Source organism: Amphiura filiformis, chromosome 5 (assembly GCF_039555335.1).
Source record: "Amphiura filiformis chromosome 5, Afil_fr2py, whole genome shotgun sequence".
NCBI lineage: Eukaryota > Metazoa > Echinodermata > Ophiuroidea > Amphilepidida > Amphiuridae > Amphiura > Amphiura filiformis.
In genome coordinates this window covers 27,354,577-27,371,734 of record NC_092632.1, presented here as the reverse complement: position 1 = coordinate 27,371,734, position 17,158 = coordinate 27,354,577, and the positions used below count along the sequence as shown (strand labels likewise).

General features: G+C 38.1%; 1 pseudogene; it reads left to right on the top strand.

Annotated features, from left to right (window-relative positions):
• Positions 1–3,195: 3,195 nt before the first annotated feature.
• LOC140152898 (uncharacterized) lies at positions 3,196–10,462 on the top strand (annotated as a pseudogene).
• Positions 10,463–17,158: the final 6,696 nt, after the last annotated feature.

Genomic DNA, 17,158 nt, shown 5'->3' with positions numbered 1-17,158 from the left:
AGATTACTTTCATTTCATCTTAGATTTTCTGAGCATTGTAGGCCTAACCCTTCAAATGCATGAACTTAATCACGCTGCATGCCTAAATTTTCACCATCTTGCAGGTTATGCCCTAGCTACTGCCCATCTAGCGCCACCTGTGAAGAAAGTAAACATACTTAAAATTTCATCGGTATAGCTCTTTCACTTCTGGGTGATGTCAAAAACTTTTGGATACCCCCTCGTACATACCGGTTTTGTTTTTAGAGAGACTGTAGGCCTACATATCTTCGAGCTTCAAAAAAGCTTTACTGGATGATGTGCTCGCGTAGCGCGCAAAAATTGTGTGTATTTTACACTATTTTGGCCCATGATCGGGATGAAAAGGGCTTTATTGTGGCAATGTGCGTGCGTAGCGCGCAAAAATTTGTATTGTACTTTTTTGACCCCCTTTATGGGTGTCAAAACTTTCTTGACCCCACCTTTTGCCATGTCAAAAACTTTTTTTTTCCCCTTTTGGAAGGTCAAAACTTTTTTGACCCCCTCGGAATTTTCCAGCCCCCCACCAAGGTATTTATGTACGTTCCCTAATGACATAAAATTTGACAAATATTGTAGCTTATTGTAAGGAACACTTGAGGTTTTGACTTTTAAAACCTACATTTTGGTCAAAAAATGTGCTTGGATAGGTAGTTTTCAACAGATTTACCACATTCGCCTTGTTATATAACGTTGAATTGCGTTATCTGTTGACCTAATGACGAAAAGTGATAACTCCTACATGCTATCTTCAGTAGATAGCGAAAAACATGATACATCAAAATTGTCTAAAACGTGTTAAGCCGGCGAGTCATCAGAAAATGCTTCTTCGTGACGGGAAAGGCTAATTCAAAAAAGTGCGAGATATTTCGAGCGATAGAGGTGAAGTTTATGATGCTGTTACTTTGCAAATTTCCAATGTTTTTCGCGTCCAAATGTATTGGGAACTTTCATAATGATTGCATATTAACTATTTTATCATTTTGAAAAAAAAAGAAAATCTAAAAATCTAAAAAGATCGTACATTAAGGCTTTGAGGGGCTGTGCAATAATAATTACTAGGCGGTTACCCGTATTTGGCGGTTCTCGGCTGTCGCGATTACCTGGCTGATGGTGACTGCACTAACCAAGTTTAATGCCCATAGGATAGTTTTTACAAATTTGACCTCAGATGACCCCTTGTGACCCCAAAATGACCGTCCAAAAATTTGACTCTAAAAGTTGACTGTAGGCCTACCCACCAAGTTTCATGCCCATACGACAGTTTTTACTAATTTGACCTCAGATGACCCCTGGATGACCTCGGGTGATCTTGGCCAACTAACCGAAACAAACTTGTTCTGTCTGAGGTCCAGATGCACCCACCCACCAAGTTTGAGGAACGTGCGACCCCGAGAAAATAGGCGGAAAACAGTTTTTACTAATTTGACCTCAGATGACCCCTGGGTGACCTTGACCCACTAATCAATACAAACTTGTTCCGTCTTAGGTCAAGATGCACCTACCCACCAAGTTTCATGCCCATATGCCAGGTTTTAATAATTTGACCCCTGGATGACCTCTGGTGACCTTGACCCACTAACCAATACAAACGTGTTCTGTCTCGGGTCAAGACGCACCCACCCGTCAAGTTTGAGGAACGTGCGACCCCCAGTATCCGAGAAAAACAGTTTTTACTAATTTGACCCCTGGATGACCTTGGGTGACCTTGACCCACTAACCAATATAAACTCGTTCTTCCTCATACCAAGCTGCACCCACCCACCAAGTTTGAGGAACGTGCGACCCCTAGTCTCCGAGAAAAGAGGCGGACAGACAGACAAACAGATGTAGGGCCTACAAACAGATGTACAAACAGATGTACAGATTCTGGTGAATTATAGGCCTAGTATTAGTAAGATGAGCCCTGGTGGGACCGGGAGGGTAAAATTGAGGGGGCAAGAAAGTTTGGCGAGCAGAAAGGGGAGGGGAAGCAATTTTTTGCAAGCCAAGAGGGGGGATAGAGGAGGGCAAGCGATAGCACACATTTATGGGGCGCCTATGATAGGCGCTAAAAAAAGCTTAGGAAAACAGTACAGAAGCTTACAGAAACGCTTAAATTAATATGCAAATTTTCCTGCTCGCTGCGCTCGTAACATGCATCTGGACCATTGCAAATTGGGATCTCAAAAATTTGGCAAATTGATGTGTAAAAGGGGGCGGGGGAAAATTATTTTTGGCAGGCCGAGAGGTGGGGGGGTAAGCAATTTTGGCACGCCATTTGGAAATTTTAAACCCCGGGCCTTATATGTGACCGTACACCACGAATGAGCCGTAAATGTCCTCAATTGTATTCTGAGTTACAGTGTAAAATGGGCATGAAGGTCATATTCATAGGTATTTCAATTTGGTGCTACGTGTATCTCACTAAATGAGGTACACGTAGCACCAAATTGAGGTACCTATGAATACGACCTTCATGCCCATTTTACACTGTAACTCAGAATACAATTGAGGACATTTACGGCTCATTCGTGGTGTACGGTCACATATTGCACAGCCCCTCCTTACGATAATGTGAGAGATATGATTGTTTAAATATGTTAACATGGTTATTTTAAACGAGAATTTTGGGACACCCTTTATATAAAGGTTAAAGTTATGCTTTATTTGGGTTGAAAGTCAGGTCAATTGTTGTTTTCTTTCATGGTCGACCATATAGGGCACACACCACTAAATAATCGTCCCATTGAAATACACGGGAAAATACAAGAAAGTAAGTTTGTTTTTCTACCCCATGTAACAACATTTTTAATATATTGATCAAACCAGTGTCTTAAATAAAGATTAAACTTTTATTTTAATTTAATTTTTTGGGACAAGTTGAGACAAACTTAAAAGATACGAACTCCTGAACAGCGCCATCCCGAATTTCAGCCGACACGCTCGCCTCCTTACCAGTTCCGGCCATGATATTGTTCCGAGGGCCTATTACCCATGCACATTCGATTCAGAAAATTTTCTGAACAGATATGTAATGTTGAGCTCCTATTCTATCTTTTTTATCAAAACAACCAAGAGTCACTCAAATTTGGTTCCCTCGGGACGCCGATATATTTCGCATAGGTGCTATTTTTTACCGGAACTATGAAGGGTTACACCAAATGCGGAAGGATTTAGTGTAGTGCACCCTATACATGTGCATTGCAGCATGATTGTACTGTGCTGCTGTGGAAACCCGAATTGTCAAATTAATTCTAGATAAAAATTGGTCATGGCGTATAACTATAACACGAATAGTAGGCCTATGTTTCAACATGCTCTCTATTTTGCGTTGTTGATATTAGTTGTTGGAGCAGATTTTCCTTTTACAAACACCTCCTTACCATGGGATCAACGTGTAGACGACCTTGTCGACAGGCTTACTCTTGACGAGCTGGTCCTACAAATATCAAGAGGAGGCGCAGGGGAAAATGGTCCTGCTCCAGCAATTGAACGATTGGGTATTCTTCCTTATCAATGGAATACTGAGTGTCTTCGGGGAGATGTAGAAGCTGGTAACGCAACGTCGTTTCCTCAAGCCATTGGATTGAGTGCTACTTTCAGGTGAGGGTATGACAGGTGCAAAACTTTAATATGTGGTGGTATGATTATTTATTTAGGCCTATATTTATTTATTTATTTATTTATTTATTTATTTATTTATTTATTTATTTATTTATTTATTTATTTATTTATTTATTTATTTATTTATTTATTTATTTATTTATTTATTTATTTATTTATTTATTTATTTATTTAATTTATATATTTCATTTATTTATTTATTATTTATTTATTTCGACCTATTTATTTATTTGATTAATTTATTTATTTTTACTTATTTATTTATTTACCTTGTATATATTTTACTTTATTCTGTTCTAAAATGAATGGTTCCCGTATATAAAAGGGAAAAAAATCAATTTGTTCAATTTCTGAAATGATAAATTTCCCTAGTATAAAAAGGACTATTCGCGCGCCCTGGTAGTATTGCAAGGTCATCCAGAGCATGGAAAGTCTACCTAAATATGAATACAAGTTTTGCATGTACTGTTCGCCCTGGTAGTATTATTTGCAAGGTCATCCGGAGAAAGGGAAGTTTACCATATGCACGTTTTGCTATAGTCCGACGAGTAGGACCTTTTTTTTCTAAGTTACCAGACTGACTCATTTCACACTATGATCACTATCTGACATGGTGCAAGAAAGGCGAATCGCGAAAGTCCAGTGACCGCGCCGCCCCAAAAAATGGCCTAAGGGAACCTTCGGACTAGAGAGTTGTCTGCTTGTCACCGTATAATAGTCTAATTCCGGGGTCTGATTGTCTCAATATTTTGTTTTCTCATCAGTCGAGAACTTATCTTCAGAATGGCAGAAGCAACAGGAGTTGAAGTTCGAGCTAAACACACGTCATACATGGCTGATAAGAATTACGGTGACCATACTGGTTTAAGCTGTTTTAGTCCTGTTATTAACATTATGAGGCATCCACTGTGGGGGCGAAACCAGGTAAAACCGAATTATTCTTTAAGGCGACGAAAAAACCCTGTTCTACGGGCCCAACCGGCCCAGAATTTGCGTTTTGGAGATTTAAAGAAATTCTTAAAATCATGTAAAATCAACTGTTTTGGGCCATAATTGATTAATTTTGGCTGAAAATGTTTATAGAAAACGTGTTTGCAAAAAACTTCAAATTTGTTCAGAATCGCCAATCAATCAATCAATCAATCAATCAATCAATCAATCAATCAATCAATCAATCAATCAATCAATCAATCAATGATGATTATTTACTATACAACATTTCCTTTTTTGTAGGAAACCTATGGTGAAGATCCATACTTGAGCGGTGAACTTGCCAAAAGTTATGTTCGTGGTTTACAAGGAAATCATCCACGGTACATCAGGGCAAATGCTGGATGCAAACATTTTGATGCATACGCAGGACCTGAGAATATTCCAAGTAGTCGTTTTAAATTTGACGCTAAGGTAGGTTACCGTAATGAAAGTCGTTCACTCGAAAATGGGCCAAACCGAGCACCCTAACTTGAGGTCCCGGAAGGGGGGGGGCTCTTGATGTGGCAAGCTGACGCAGAGGTAGGCCTACGTATCTTCTGTGACAACAGATACACCTCCTGAAATTGCCCTTTTGAATGCAGTGCACCAAAAAGTGGAACTTTGATCAGTTTTTCTCCCACTTTTGGACCTTTTTATTGAAAAAAAAAAGAAGTAAAAAGTGGCCTTTTATTGGGGGGGAAGCGGGGTGCCACCGCTTCATCCACACCTCTCCTGCATTTGGGTCTGGATGTGAAGAAGTGATACTTGTTTAGAGTAGCAAATTAGGATTATTAATATTATGCCTATACTTGCTTATGGTATGGGACTTCCCTTGCTCCGGATGACCTTGCAATACTAGGCATACAGGGCAAAGAATATGCAAAACTTGTATTTAAGGCAGACTTCTCTTTCTCCGGATGACCTTGCAAATACTACCAGGGAGAATAGTATGTAAAGGTAGACCTTTCATGCCCCGGATGACCTTCCAAAACTACCAGTGCGCATAGTATGCATGCAAAACTTGTACCGTATATGGTAAACTTCCATTGCTCTGGATGACCTTGCAGTAGTACTACCAGGACGAATACGCATGTGGCGTGCCTGACCGGAGGGGGGATTCCACCCTGACAACTCAAAGAAAAAGAAAAAGGTTGCTATAGGCCTAATTCATATGGCAACAACAGTTCAATAATTTCAAAAATAACAGTACATGAATTGAACTTATTCATATCCCGTTTTTGTCGTTGAAGGTATCTGATAGAGATTGGCACATGACCTTTCTTCCTCAATTCCGTGAATGCGTTAAGGCTGGTAGTTACAACATAATGTGCAGCTATAACAGGTAAGATTGTATTCAGAAGAACACAATTACGTGTTTATCTCAGCAAAGTGTGTGTGTCTATAACGGCCGGTTCCGTACAGAAACACGCTCGAATCAGTATGGAATGTTGCTCAATGCTCATACACATTGATATGTAGAATCATGGGGAAATAAAAGCATGCTGATACTTTTCTAATAAAAATACAAGAACATGGCAAAAAAAGAATAGAATAAAGAGCAAGTAAAAAATAAATGCCACAAATACTGAGCAGAGCGAGCAATATAAGGCCTTAGGATGCTGATAACGTGCCTATGTCGTCATGGCTTCCATGGCCAGATGGCTGTTCCCAAATCCATACATCCAATTTCAGCACATACGTTGCGTTCAACTGCAACTGGTCTACCATGGGTTCTTCTCGTTTCGTGATTTTGTGTCCATCAGTGTACCCAAACAAGTTTGCACTTCTTGCTTCTGAAGCAATGCCCAACAAAGGTCGCATCAGAGCCTTTTGTATGCTTGCGATGCTATATAATGTTGAACATTTTGTCAGTCAATTCAAATGGGTTTAGCAGGTTAAATGTCATTTTGCAATTTTGCAGAACATGGACAATTCAAATAACTAATATGCATGGTATTTTTACCTCATTTTATTATCATCCATAAAGCATCAACGGTGTACCAGCCTGTGCCAATAAGAAGCTTCTCACCGACATCCTACGAACAGAATTTGGATTCAAAGGATAGGCTACGTTGTCTCTGATGAATTGGCTCTTGAGTTCGTCTCTCTTGACCATCAGTATACCAAATCGTATGAAGAAACAGCCGTATTAGCCATCAAAGCAGGATGTAACCTGGACTTGTCTGTTTTTGCAAACAATGTGTACATGACATCATCCAAGGTCGTCCAATCTGGTAATCTAACAAAAGAAGAGATTGTCAATCTGGCCAAACCTCTGTTTTACACCAGAATGCGTCTAGGTGAATTCGATCCACCTGCCATGAATCCATATATGAAATTGGACCTGTCTAATATACAGAGTAAAGAACACAGGGCTCTCTCGATAGAGTTAGCGATGAAAAGTTTCGTACTTTTGAAAAACGATGGAAATATTCTTCCAATGAAAGGAGGGTTCAAGAAAATTGCCGTAAGTAAAGAAAGTTCTTTGCACGATTTGAAGAAAATGTATTGTTTGTATTGGTTCTCTTGTGGGCTTCAAGTATGTCGCGAGTGTAGAGAGCTGGGCTCAGATTCTCGTTGAATGTTCTTATAGGGCGTGTATAGCTATGTATCAACCTCTATGTCTGTTTGGTGTTTGGCCGCGGTTGCCGTTGTGTGAAACCATACTGTCCACCAGCGACCAAGACTACTCGGCAGATGCGAATACATCATAAGTTTAGGCAGCTATCTGGGTGTCATAAATAATATGGATTTAAAAGCATTCGCAATCTTTAAGCCAGTGTTGCCAGGGTGTAGTCAACCGCATCCCCAGAAGACCGCGACCACAGCCCTAATGGTTTTAGACAACGGCAAAGCTGCTGCTCAATATAGAGAGGTTGATGTTGCAACCCATTTATGATATATCTTGCGAGATAACTTATAGAAGATAAATTTAACTATATTTGCGGGATATTTGTTTTCTAATGTCATTCTGTCAAAAAGTTATAGTGTTCCCTCCTTATATTTATTGCAGTTTGTCGGCCCATTTGCTGATTCTTACAAAGAGCTATTCGGCGATTACGCCCCTGACCCAGATCCGAAATTTGCCAAGACACCTCGTCAAGGGTTGATGAAATTGGCGTCAAATAACAGCTACGCTTCAGGTTGTACTTCACCGAAATGTACTATCTACGATCCAACTTCTGTGGTTTTGGCCGTGGACGGAGCTGATATGGCGGTTGTTTGTTTGGGAACAGGTATAAAATATTTTAAAACACAGACGTGGCATCGCCGTCCATTGGATAATCTCTGAAATTGTAGCGAAAGAAATCATATTGGTCTTTTGCAACCTTTGGATTTGGATTCAACCTCTATACTTTAACATTCTTGGCATTAAATTCCAGTAAATGCTATATGAAAAGGAACAGTATTGTAATCTTGAATCGGGAGTTTTAGCTGCTAATTATGATCTTGTTCAATTTAATACAGGTGCGTCAGTTGAAGCCGAGTCAAATGATAGGTCGGATATGAATTTACCTGGACACCAACTTCAACTACTCCAAGATGTCGTTGCAAAAATGCAAGGTAAATCAGTTTCCAACTACCATGAAATTCGTATATAGGCCTACCCAGTTCATATTCCTTCGGAAACACATTTGACTGTTTAAGAAGTGCTTCTAAAAAAGTAACATCTATATTTTGTTATATGTATGTTAGGAAATAAGAAACCTGTTTTGCTGCTTCTCTTCAACGCCGGACCTCTTGACATCACCTGGGCAGTCTCCAACTCAGGAGTCCAAGTCATCATGGAATGTTTTCTACCTGCACAGGCCACAGGAGATGCGTTATATCAGGTGTTTACAAACACCAATGGAGCTAATCCTGCTGGAAGATTACCGGCCACATGGCCAGCTAGTATGAGTCAGGTACGTAAGGTAGCCTAACATGTCGCAAAAATGGATTGGTATATGGTTTGAACTGCTCGATTGAGTAAGAGATTGACGGACTGAAAGTGGTTTGTAGGTTGTGATCCCTGGGTTGTGATATACCATTAAAATATAACGATGTATCAAATACTATAGTCCTTAATACGGCAAAGGTTCCAAGCCAGCAAAGACAGTTTGCTTTAGTTGAGTTTGCTAGATTTGAAACATGGAAGCGGAAAATCTTTAAACATGTATTGAATGTTACCGAAGTGTGCACAAGCAATAAAAGATTTGAATGCTTCATGACAACTTCATTTGCGACTTTGTATTTTCATACAGGTTCTTCCAATAACCAATTACACCATGAAAGGACGCACCTACAGATACTTTGATGGTGACCCGCTATTCCCGTTTGGTTACGGCATGTCTTATACCAAATTTGATTACACACAATTGACTCTGTCAGCGTCAACTATCAAACCATGTGATAATGTCACTGTGTCAGTAACGGTTCACAATATAGGCAAACTAGCTGGGGATGAGGTAAGTTGATTTTCTTCTTTCCGTAGTGAAGTCAAAACAATGTCTTTGAATAGAGGTCTATATTAGAATAATCACTCAGTGCCACTTATGTCATCTTGATGCCTTGAAAGGTAATCATTAATATAATGGACGAATACATGCAGTTGAAAAGTGATCCGGACGTGCTCGGCCCGGGTGACGCCGAAAGTATATACTCTCAAATCAAAGCCATAATGCATGATTTCCGTCAAATTTTAATTTTGATGTAAGTTGGGACATGTGTAAACGTTACAAATATGCCAAAAAAATCAGGTTCAGTGAAAAATGAATTAACCAATATCATATTATAAGATCGTACATTATGCCTTGGGAACAAACTATTTAATTTATTAATAATGTCCAAAATTTCTATATTTCGTATATAGGTAATTTCATATTGTTCAATTAAATCACACTGTGTGGTTCTTTTTGACTTTGTCACTGCAGGTTGTCCAGGTTTACATAAGCTGGGAGAAAGCCAGCGTTCCTGTTCCAGTGCACCAATTAGTTGAGTTCAACCGCACTCATCTGAATCCTGGACAACAAGTCAATGTGCAATTTCAGTTGGTTCCTCGTGTAATGGCCGTCTACACTGATCAGGAGGTCATAGAACCAGGGACGATCAATGTGTTTGTCGGAGGACAACAGCCGAATCAAAAAGTGAAACTAAGTTCTCCCGTTTTGAACTCAAGCTTTGTTATACAAGGAGAAATGACGCAGCTGAAGAGCTGTAAATACCCTGGATGGGGGAATTGAGTTTTGTTTTATATTAATCTTCACTGAAATTGTCACCATTGAATTGAACTATTTTGATATTCATTTTAAAAGAACAAAATAGAACTGCCTTTCAGTAGAACAAAGTTTCGTATCAATTGATGTAAAACGGGAATTAAGTCACGGTTGGCAAAAGAGAACTTCCCATAAATTTATGGGAAGTGGAAGGGGAAATCTGTAGAGTCATCATTTATAATGATGACTTTCGGCATACGAGTACATTACCAGTCGTTATCCACGGTCCCGAGGCTAACTGATATAACAAAGTGGCAATACTTTGAAATAAAAATGTGGCAATATTGTGATGTTACATTTTCTTTCTAACCAAGAAATATACATTTTTCAATATCAGTAGGTATTGATTTTATCAATAATTCTTCAAATGTCTTTTTTATTTTAATGTTTAAAGATTTAATGTTAAAAGTATTGAATGCTCAGTACTCAATACCATAGCGACCGTTTTCAGGGTAGCTCCTGTTGAAAAGTAAACATGACTTACAGCAATTATCATAATTATGTGAGAAATGCCATGGGCTATTCTTGACAATGTCATGGCCAAAATGTATGTCTCATGGTCGGTAATTTTTCCCAAGAATATGCAGATTAAATCCGCATTTCATCATTCATTCCGGTGTATTTGGGGCTCTTTTCAGATATAAAAGTTCATAAACAAATAACACATGTATGAGATACTACTGATCCATGATATTTCTCACACATGATAGGCCTAGTTGGTGTAGGTCACGTTTATTTTTCAAAAGTGGCTTGACTTGAAAAGGTTGCTATTTCATGCTTTACCCATGATTGGCAGCAACACTAAAGCTACATCCAATCGACATGGATTTGCGGCGCGCGCATTCTTCCGAGTAAAACTTACTTGATTATTTTTTTTTAAATAAAACATTTTTGTATTTTTAATATTCAGTCTGAAATCATATTTGTATGTCATGTATGTGGGTGTTTGTTTGTGTGTCCTGGTTTTCCTGTTGTCAAAATCCCCTAAATATAATAAAGAAACTTGAATTGTTTTCCCACCAAGAAACAATGAGAAATGAGAACATTTTCAATTCTCATTTCCTTTAGTAAACACAAGAGATTATAATACCTCCTTTACATCCTTTATCCTTGCTATAACACTAAAAGATTATAATACCTCCTTTACATCCTTGATCCCTGCTACAACACTTAAAGATTATAATACCTCCTTTACATCCTTGATCCCTGCTACAACACTTAAAGATTATAATACCTCCTTTACATCCTTGTTCCCTGCTACAACACTAAAAGATTATAATACCTCCTTTACATCCTTGATCCCTGCTACAACACTAAAAGATTATAATACCTCCTTTACATCCTTGATCCCTGCTACAACACTAAAAGATTATAATACCTCCTTTACATCCTTGATCCCTGCTACAACACTAAAAGATTATAATACCTCCTTTACATCCTTGATCCCTGCTACAACACTAAAAGATTATAATACCTCCTTTACATCCTTGATCCCTGCTACAACACTAAAAGATTATAATACCTCCTTTACATCCTTGATCCCTGCTATAACACTAAAAGATTATAATACCTCCTTTACATCCTTGATCCCTGCTACAACACTAAAAGATTATAATACCTCCTTTACATCCTTGATCCCTGCTACAACACTAAAAGATTATAATACCTCCTTTACATCCTTGATCCCTGCTACAACACTAAAAGATTATAATACCTCCTTTACATCCTTGATCCCTGCTACAACACTAAAAGCTTATAATACCTCCTTTACATCCTTGATCCTTGCTACAATACTAAGAGATTATAATAGTGTCATCCAGTCATTAGAATCACAAGGTTTGAATTAAATCAAATACTGGAACTTTTTTACATTTGTTTTTGCAACTTGCTACGTTGCGTCTGAAACCATCAGACTTCATCAGCCAACTGACCCGCTGGGTTGGTCATGTGACACTTTGAGACGGCTAGGGATCGAAAAAACCATACACATCGATGATAAGAGACAGTTAGATCCCCCCTCTGAGCCAGCGGTACCTGCGTTTTATGGACTCCCGAAATTTCACAAACCAGAACCAATACCTGTCAGGCCCAATGTGTGTAGTGTCGGATCTGTAACGTATAATCTCGCAAAGTACGCGGCTAAAATCTTAGGCCCCCTTGTTGGACAATCTCCGCACCACTTCAAAAACACTCAAGAGTTCGTTAACCGAATTAAGGGTATCACATTAAGCGAAGGTGAAACAATAATATCGTATGTTCACGTGTATTCCACCAGACTTTGCGCTGAAAGTTGTAAAGGAGTGTTTGAACTATAATACCACCTTGAGCGAACGGACAAACCTTAATGTAGATCAAATCGTGGAACTCGTAAGCATCTGTTTGAATACCACCTATTTCTCATACCAAGGAAAATTTTACAAACATCAACATGGAGTTCCGATGGGATCCCCAGTTAGCCCGATAGTTGTTAGCCTTTGTATGGAAAGTTTCGAGCAGCAAGCCTTGCAATCATACCCCGGTGTTAAGCCTAGACTCTGGTTACGTTTCGTCGACAATACCTTCGTGATCATTGAGCGCACCGGATTAAAAGGTTTCTTTCAACACATCAATAAGCTAGACGACAACATCAAGTTTACCCAGGAAAGTTTTAAAGACGACACGCTATAATTAAAGACAGAGATAAAAACAATTTATCGCGTCTGATGTCACTGTCAATTACGATCCTTGATTGGTTTACACAGGTTAATCAGCGCGTAAAAGGAAGACCGGTCTATCTGGTGCTGATCGGAGAAAAGGAATAGCAGCAAATGGCGAAAAATTCCGTACTTTTACAAGGCAAAAAGCAGCTTTTCTAGGCATTGTGGACATGGTGCCTTCACCAAAGAAAGTTTCCTACTATAAAGAACTAACTTTTGAGATGATTTGCATGTCGAAAGGTGCAAAATTAACAATAAGGCGCCCGGTTATAAATCCGCGTTCAGCAAGTCATCATCACGACACTTGTAAACAAACCGTGCTCGAGTTTGATTGACAGGTGACGTCAGACGCGATCAATTGTCTTTATCTTTGTCTTTCATTATAGCTTTTTTAGACTGCCTGATTAGTGTGAAGAACGATGGTTCGCTAACTTCAAATGTTTATCGAAAACCCACGCACACTGACCATTACTTACAATTTGGATCACATCACCCATTGATACACAAGTTGGGAGTAATAAGAACTCTACATTTAAATTAGTCATGAGTTTGTTTTTGATCAGATACGCAATATGAAGATTGATAAATCAACTGGTCTAGATGAATTTAATGTCAAGCTGCTCAAATTAGCTGGACCTTACATTTCAAATTGTCTTGCATATATTTGTAATATTATCTTTAAGTAAGTCTATTTTCCCTGATCTATGGAAAAAAGCAAAAGTAACACCAATCTATAAATCAGGTGACAAAACTGATGTTGGAAATTATAGGCCCATTTCTGTTCTTCCATTTGTTTCCAAAATTATTGAGAGGGCCATTCATGATCAATTGAATTTGTATATGTTTATGACTAATGCAGGTCTTCTCTCTGAAGATCAATCTGGTTTCCGTGCCAACCATTCAACTACCACAACTTTACTTAATGTAGAAGATTTTATTCTTAAGAACATGGATAGTGGATTTGCTACTGGTGTTATATTTATTGATTTAAAGAAAGCTTTTGACACGGTCAACCATGAAATACTTCTTAAAAAACTTGAAAAATATGGTGTTCAAGGCAGAGAGCTTCTGTGGTTTAAATCATATTTGTATGAAAGATCTCAAACAGTTAGTGTAAATTCTTCTTTATCTGATTTTGAAAATGTAAATATTGGAATTCCGCAAGGATCAATCTTGGGTCCTTTGTTATTTATTATTTTTTGTAAATTGTATGCCTAATGCTGTTAACTGTAAAACCATTATGTATGCAGATGATACAAGTTTAATGTGTAAAGGAAAGAATGTTTTGGAAATGCAAGCTAAACTAGAGTCAAGTCTTCACAGTGTAGCAAATTGGTTTCACGCAAACAAACTTACTTTAAATGTTGATAAGACCAAGTTTATGATCTTTGGTACCAACCACATGCTTGAAAAGTTTAATGATATAAATCTAACATATGAGGGTAGTTTTATTATTGAACGAGTTCATGAGATTAAATAAATATCTTGGAGTAAAACTTGATTCTAAACTTTCTTGGTCAGCTCATGTAGATTATTTATGTAAAAATGTTTCTAAAAAAATTGGTGTCATTAGGCGTGTTAAATACTTCCTGCCTCGTCAAACCATTGTTATGTTATCAAATGCACTTGTTATGCCTCAAATTTGATTATGGAAGTTCTGTATGGAGTAATTTTTCTAGTGAATTTCAAACAAGGCTGCAAGTGTTACAACATCAGCTAGCCAGGACAATTTTATCTGCAGATATTAGAACACCAATAAGTAACTTAATGAGTGCACTAAAGTGGTTAAAACTAAATGATAGATGGCAAAATCAACTTCTCGTTTTAGTTTTTAAGTGTTTAAGAAATATAGGGCCATCTTATCTATCATCCCAATTTGAATTTGTTCATGATAGTCATATGCATATTACCAGGAATCATACATCAAACTGGTTATACCAAAATGTAATTCAAATTCAGGCAAGCGTACATTCCATGTCAGAGCTGCTAATACTTGGAATGGAATTTCACCTCAAATCCGCAAAGAATTAAATAATATGTCTTTGTATCAATTTAAAGTGCAAACAAATATTTCTGCTAAATAACTTGTATTTCTATTCCCTTATAAATTGTACTTTTATAAGAACATCTTAACTTTAGTTTGTATTTTATATAATCTTTGCCATATGTAACCAATATAATGCTTTTGATTTATCATGTGTATTTACCGTTTATCAATTTATGTACTTTACATTATTTATAATTGTATGAGGGCCTGCTTGGAAAGCAGTGCTTGACACTGAAGTGGAATTACCCTCAATAAAGAAAGATTATTATTATTATTATTATTATTACAATACACAGCTGATACCATCATAAGCGAGAACGAACTTATCCCAGAGGAGAAAGACCACATCAAAGAATCGCTGATCAACTCCTTCACATCCTTGATCGTTGTTACAACACCAAGATATTACAATACCTTCTTTACATCCTTGATCCCCAGCTACAACAGTAAGTTAGTATAATACCTCCTTCATATCCTTGATCCTGGCTACAATACTAAGTGATTCACCCAGCACATCCTTGATCCTCAGCTACAACTCTAAGCCATTATGATACCTCCTTCACATCGGGCTTCCCATCCTTGATCCTTGCTAAAGCACAAAGAGACTATGATACTCCTGTACATCCTTGATCCTTACTACAACACTCAGTCATTATTCATAATACCTCCTTCACATCCTTGATTCTCAGCTATAACACTAAGTCATGATAATACCTCCTTGACTTCCTTGATCCTTGCAACAACAACAAGGCATTATACTACCTCCTTCACATCCTTGATAGAGACCTTAGCTACAACACTAAGTGATTATAACACCTCCTTCACATCCTTGATCCTTGCTATAACACTTAGAGATTATAATACCTCCTTCACATCCTTGATCCTCAGCAACAGCACTAAGAGATTATAACACCTCCTTCACATCCTTAATCCTCAGCTACAACACTAAGTGATCATAATACCTCCTTCAGTTGATCCTTGCTATAACACTTAGAGATTATAATACCTCCTTCACATCCTTGATCCTCAGCAACAGCACTAAGAGATTATAACATCTCCTTCACATCCTTAATCCTCAGCTACAACACTAAGTGATTATAATACCTCCTTCACATCCTTGATCCTTGCTATAACACTTAGAGATTATAATACCTCCTTCACATCCTTGATCCTCAGCAACAGCACTAAGAGATTATAACATCTCCTTCACATCCTTAATCCTCAGCTACAACACTAAGTGATTATAATACCTCCTTCACATCCTTGATCCTTGCTATAACACTTAGAGATTATAATACCTCCTTCAAATCCTTGATCCTCAGCAACAGCACTAAGAGATTATAACATCTCCTTCACATCCTTAATCCTCAGCTACAACACTAAGTGATTATAATACCTCCTTCACATCCTTGATCCTTGCTATAACACTTAGAGATTATAATACCTCCTTCACATCCTTGATCCTCAGCAACAGCACTAAGAGATTATAACATCTCCTTCACATCCTTAATCCTCAGCTACAACACTAAGTGATTATAATACCTCCTTCACATCCTTGATCCTTGCTATAACACTTAGAGATTATAATACCTCCTTCACATCCTTGATCCTCAGCAACAGCACTAAGAGATTATAACATCTCCTTCACATCCTTAATCCTCAGCTACAACACTAAGTGATTATAATACCTCCTTCACATCCTTGATCCTTGCTATAACACTTAGAGATTATAATACCTCCTTCACATCCTTGATCCTCAGCAACAGCACTAAGAGATTATAACATCTCCTTCACATCCTTAATCCTCAGCTACAACACTAAGTGATTATAATACCTCCTTCACATCCTTGATCCTTGCTATAACACTTAGAGATTATAATACCTCCTTCACATCCTTGATCCTCAGCAACAGCACTAAGAGATTATAACATCTCCTTCACATCCTTAATCCTCAGCTACAACACTAAGTGATTATAATACCTCCTTCACATCCTTGATCCTTGCTATAACACTTAGAGATTATAATACCTCCTTCACGTCCTTGATCCTCAGCAACAGCACTAAGAGATTATAACATCTCCTTCACATCCTTAATCCTCAGCTACAACACTAAGTGATTATAACACCTCCTTCACATCCTTGATCCTCAGCTACAACACTAAGTGATTATAATACCTCCTTCACATCCGTTATCCCTGCTACAACACTAAGCGATTATAATACCTCCTTCACATTCTTGATCCTCAGCTACAACACTAAGCGATTATAATACCTCCTTCACATCCTTGATCTTCAGCTACAGCACTAAGTCTTGATCTTTGCCCACAATACTGAAAGATTACAATACCTCCTCTGCATCCTTGATCCTTAGCTACAACACTAATTTATTGAAGCGGATTGCTCTGGAGGAAGTCATCAGTCTGCAGGTTAGACGAGAGTTATCCAAGGTCAGATTTCAGTACCCAGGTAGATCCCCCGCACGGAAGTAGCAAGGAGGTGGTTGAGATGAAGAAGAAGCTCAAGTGGCCAATAATGGAAGATGAGAAAGTTTGGCGTAAATTTGA